This window comes from Leiobunum rupestre, chromosome 1, assembly GCF_980474605.1.
Source record: "Leiobunum rupestre chromosome 1, qqLeiRupe1.1.hap1, whole genome shotgun sequence".
Classification (NCBI taxonomy): Eukaryota; Metazoa; Arthropoda; class Arachnida; order Opiliones; family Sclerosomatidae; genus Leiobunum; species Leiobunum rupestre.
In genome coordinates this window covers 82050796-82057005 of record NC_143384.1, presented here as the reverse complement: position 1 = coordinate 82057005, position 6210 = coordinate 82050796, and positions in this window count along the sequence as shown.

Here is a 6210-nt window from a genome sequence, read left to right as displayed (position 1 = left end):
TCAATAGCGCAAGGACTATAAGATTTAACTTTTTAACACTTTTCCTGCAACACCCACAATGTGTATTCGCGACCGAAAACTATCGCTACGGCCCCTTTGGTTCGCTATTGAAAGCTAGATAGGTAGTGGCTAAAACAGACGCTATTAGTATTTCCCGGCGGGCAGGTCACTTCCATTTTGGGTGCGTCTTAATCATAGTAAGATGATTAAATCAGGGTAATAGTGATGAAATCAGGGTAATAAAGATTAAAAAATCTAATCAAGACTGGAAAATCTAATCATGGTTTAATCAAATTAATCACGATTTAAACGAGATTTAATCAATCTAATCACGATTTAAATGAGATTTATTCATTCTAAACATGATCTAATATTTTTAATTAGATTAAATCATTTTAATCACGATTTAATCATTTTAATCACGATTTAATCAATATAATCGGTCGAATCGAGATTTTATTATTAAAATCAAAACCAAAGTACGATTTTTTAATATTATTTTTTAATATTGATGTTTATATCGCAGTTGAGTTTGAAATGATTGAAAAAATAACTTATCACATTTTATTTAAAACATCCGAAAACTTCACAGCTTTGTAACAAGTTATCACAATTTTGTTATCACAGCTTAGTAATTAAGGTAACATTGTAATGGGAACTACTTTTTTCATATTAAATTATTCTAATCGCTATCATTCGAACTAGGATGCCTGAGATTATGAGCACCGGCACTGATCCCATGGAGAATTGTAAGAGATAATTTCATTAACAAATTTAAGGTCAAAGAGTGTATATTTTATGTTGAAATTCCCCCTCTTATTTTTGAAAAGCTAAAATAACCATAGTTGAGATGGCCTAACCATCACTAGAGGAAAATGGAATTATTCCCTCATTTTGTTTATTTTGTATCTGAAGTGTTTTATAAATAAGTGTTAATTAAAGATTTTGTGATTGATTAAAGACAAAGGGTTTCCATTCTGAATTCGAATCTCCCCCCTTTTTTATTTTTCTTTCCCCCGTATGTAACCCCTTCTCTCAGATTTAATTCACGCTACGAAAGGCCACGACTTGCATTGTGTCACCATCTTTCCCCGCCTTAGTGAATTAATATCTTTGAGCAAGGGCTAGGAATAAATTCCAAACCGTACTCGTTTTCCCAACCGATACGATACGTTGTTTGAGAAATATATCATTACGATTTTCCTAAAAAGTTTGCAAATCCTGTTGCTCCCTCACGGATTGATCCGAGGTGCCCCATCGAATACGAACTTAAAGCAAGTGTCGGCTCGACCTGAAGTAACTCTTTTTTTAAAACAGATGTCGCTAGCGTCGAGATCAAAACAAGATACTTAAGCTACATTTTGACCCAAAAGACGGGACATAAAAGTACCCCTCACGTTGATTGACTCGTTGTAAATTTTACAATAACTTAAATTATAGTAATTTTTTACAATATTTTATATGCGATATATAATTTAGGTTAAAGTTCACTAAGTAGAGTATAAGTTGTCAAATTATAATAATTATAAATGGTTCTCTGACGATGTTATTGTTTCTCTATTTTCAATTTTAGCTTCCTTTGTCATTAACAGATGGCACCACGCTCTCCAGTAAAGTCGTTTTTTACGAAAAGTCGGATAGATTCATTGCCATCTCTAATAACAAGAGCCATATCAAAATGCAGGTGGTAATGCTTTAATACACTTTTGCTCGACTTTCGTAATACAGAAGACGATACGTGTTATTTTTTTTTTTATTTCATTGGGAGCTGCTCTATCTTAAACCTCGCAGCTAAAACTGTGATGTCACCATCAAATATGGATCAACCTTCGAGCAGTCCCTATGGAAAACGCCATGAGATTGGATGCCATAGAAATCGGATAACAAACTAGAACGATTTTTGAAATTTTATCGCGTGGTCCGAGTATAACTTTTAAATAACCCTGGCTTTGGCCCATGCTTTTCGTTTGGCTGGCAACGAAAGTTACGCCATCGGCACCGCACTTGTGAACTAACACTCTATTTCGCCTAAGATTAAATGGCCGACTTTAGCTCGACGCTAACGCGGTTTTTTTACATCTTTAAAGCGACTTATGTTTAATTAAAGTTGAAGAATGGCTCAAAATTGCGTATTTAAATCGTGTAAGAGTAAATACAAAAAGAAAACATATCTTTTCACAAGTTAGTGTTAGAAATAGTTTTCTTCTTACCATAATTTCCAATCGCTAAGAACGCACTAGAAAACGCGTTTCTTTCAAATCATAAAAAACTATTTTTTTTTAAATAAATAATGAAGAATGGTTAAAAATTGCGAATTTAAATATTTTAGGAGTAATTACTCAAACAAAAACGTATCTTTTCACAGGTTACTATTAGAAATAGTTGTTTTACGCGCTATGGTAATGGGGGAAACCGGTGCACAGTAATGGTTTATCGCGAATATCTACGTTAATATTATATGTACGGCTATAAACCCAATTACGAACATTAGGGCCCGATTATTTCCTAAAAAACATGTTCTATGAACATTTTAAATACGAACAATCATTGTGTCGTATTCGCGGTTTTAACGTTGTACCCGAAACGCGTCTCAAAATTTTGCGCCTTCGTTGACTTAAAACGCGTCCGCCGCTCTTTATGTAACCGCGTTTAGAATTTACCACCCAGCTAACTCTTGTTATTTCTGTAATAAATCGATTGAAAATGAAGCTGTTGTGAAGGTTGTGTGAGAGAAAATGATGGGAAAGTCGGTATAATCGGTCACTTCAATTTAAGTTCATATTGACTGCCGTAAGGATTAAATCCACAAGACCAGTGTCAATGCTTTGAAAAGAAAACACGACACCGATGAGACTGTTCGACATGTAGAACGCGAGCGAATCAAACGTATAATAAATTATATTTAATACTTTAAATTAGTATATAAATTGTGTATTATTTCAACGCTAAATGTAGACCTCAGAGCCAGCAAGAATATAATTGGTTAATACCTCATATAATCCTTTAGCAAAGACTGTTTCTCTAAACAAAAGAACATCTAATTTTAACAGAAACAAACTGAAAACCTACTATAAACTAAGTATTATAAATAGTTAGGCCTATGCGACCAATGTAAAATTCCCAAACTAACAGTGAATAAAAATTTAACTTTTGGATATGAGCTAGCTAGATAACATATAATTGAATAACATTAGCTTACAGAATCAGATAGCAAAGGCTAAGCCTAAGCCTTCCTAAATGTCCCTAAATTCAGTAAACTATTTTTTTAATAATAAAAATAAGTTACAACAATTATTCTACAGATAATCTATCATCTCGTAAAATAACAATTTACCCTTCGAAAAATATGAAAAGTTGCAGCCTTCTCTCGCTTTGTGCAGTTTTTGTACTTACAACTAAAACCATTAAAGAAAATGGAAAAGACCACTAATGAATCAACAACACCTGTAAATGGTTATTTGCATCAATGCCTACGTTATTCACAAAGTAGACCTGGTGAGTGATCACTAGATAAAATAAGCTTCGTGCGCGAGGCATAGATGGTGTTATTGTCGTTTTAGCCAAGAATCTAATCGGTGGGCTGCCAGCCATTCGATTAAGCCTTCTAGCATGGAGGAATAACAGGAGGACCGATTCAGCCTTTTTGCTATGTAAGTTTTTTTTTGAAAGGAGATGCTAGCGCCACCTGGCTGTCGTACATGACTAAATAGCGCGGCAATTTCAAACTTATAATTTAAAGACAAAAAATGCACACAGTATATTTTTCTCTTTAATTCCAAACTAATGATAAAAATAAATAACAAAGGATTAAATATGTTTTAGTTATAATATTTTTTTGGTTCCTGAGTCTCTCTGTAATCTAAGACACGAATCTGAACAGTTGCGTGGCTCTTTTAACTTCTTTTTCTTTGCATTTTCAATCCCTTTTCTTTCTATCTCTTCCAAAATTTCTCTATTTTTTAAGCGAATATTATGATGTATTCTAAGTCGGATATATAGTTTTATTATTTTTCCTTTTGTTATTCCTCTATGGTTCTAGTTTATTATCCAATTTCTATAGTGGATGCGTGCCTAGTGAAACTCTTTAATCTTATATTGATTACCTGGGAAACTTTAGTTCTAAAGTTCTGAAGTATTTTATTCCGGCAAAAGGCGATGCCCATCACGCCAGAGGGCTGTACAGTAGTTTGCAAGGTAAATTTATAAAACAATGAGATCAAAGAGTATATACAGGGAAATTTACACAGGATAATGAGATCAGGTTAAATAAGCGTTTAGCTCGCGGGCGAACTTTGAGCGGTCCACAATGCATTTGAGGTGGTCCGGAAGGGCATTCCATTCCTTCAGCGACGAAGGAACGAAAGAGTGCCGTCGAGTTGAAGTCCTCGTAAAAGGGAGAAGGTAGTGCGGTCCACGCCGACTGCCACGAGGGGATCGAGCCCAGCCCGAAATGGAGTGGGAGAGAGGAGATAGAGCACCGTGAGTTTTATGGACGATAGTGTGGACAGTCACGAGGCGTTTTACTCGCCGACGCGACCGGAGGGAGGGCCAGTGGACGTTGTGGAGGACCCGAGTTATGCTGACGTCCTACGAGTAGCCAATAGACATAGCGAAACGAACAGCCTTCCGCTGAACCATTTCAATCTTGTGGATTGATGCTGCCGTGTGAGTAGGCCACACGGACGAACAGTAGTCCAGGATTGGGGTTACATGAGTCTTGACGGCGGAGGCTTTCGTGGGGAAGGAGAAATCCAAGGGCACGATGCGCTTGGGAAACGATCATCGAGATGTGAGAATCCCAAGAAAGCGTAGAAGTGACGGTGACTCCAAGGTATTTGAATTTCTTGACGTGCTCAAGAGCCTCCCCAGAGAGGTGGTAGCGATAGGCGTGAGGCTTAGAGCCCGGGCGGTGGAGGGAAAGCACCTTACACTTATTGGGGTTAAGTTGAAGCTTCCAGCGGGCGCTCCAAGAGATAATTTGGTCGAGATCACCTTGTAGCGTATAGTGATCGGCTGGCACGCCAATCGCCCTTGACAGGGCCACATCGTCAGCGTACACTGAGAGAAAAAACCGTAGTTTTAACAGGACATTTTTACATGAAAATATGATGCAACACGTTGACAGAATAGTCCTGTAAATATTACCGGGTTTTGGTATTTTTTAAAGAGAATATTTACAGTAATAACGTGTATTCTCTAAGAAAGGTATTTACCGTAAAAAGTACCGAAGAGTTACGTAAAAACCTTTAGCACACTTTAAATCTGTATAAATTACAGGGAAAATGTCTGTGAAATTGTCAGTGCACATTGCAAAATTAACATAAATATAATGCTTTCGCTAAGTAAGTTAGCTTACGTTAAAAGGACAGTTTGATGTCGTAAATACGTTGTATGTATAATTGAAAACTGTATGTTTTACATATATGGGAAGCTAAAATATACATGTTTGAAGGGAAAAATTCACAAGTTCATAACGAGAACTTTTAATGAAAAATCAATTTTAAATTTTTTAGAACACATTTATTACATAACACCATTAGTTTATTTTCGCAACGCTATTTTTTAATGCCAGTATGTTTTTCTAATAAAAATATATTTTAAAGATAAAAGTATACTCTTACTTTTACCAAATAATAATAAACTATTCAGTTGGAACCAGTGGCGTAGTTAGGGGGGCACAGGTGGCACGTGTATATACAATTTATGTATTTTATTTGTTTCCATTGTGTGCCCCTTCCGAAATTAAACCCCGGCTACGCTACTGGGTGGAACGTTACATTTATTATTATAAGCGCTCACTTAAATCCCAAAATAATCTGCTAAAACTCGTTCTTAGGTAACTAGCAAATAACACTCCTAGCTTTGTTAAGCCTGGTGGTAGAAATGCGGAACTCGTTGATACACCATAAACATTGAACTACGTACTCTCTTTAAGGTACTAATTTTTATCTCTCCGAGGGTACATTCCTGTTACGCAGTATAAAAAAATCTCTTATATTTTATTCAATGACGTTTTCGTCACTCTTTAATCATCAATATTTGAATTATTGCTGTGATACGCTAATGTTTTAAGTTGCTGAAGTCCAGGCAAAAGAAGGAACTTATTGTACTTTTGTTGACCTTTTTGTACTGATCGACATAACGATTAATTTTCTTTTATTTTCGGCGTCGGACTCTACCGCATACGATGGTCGACGTTTGTTCTGCACT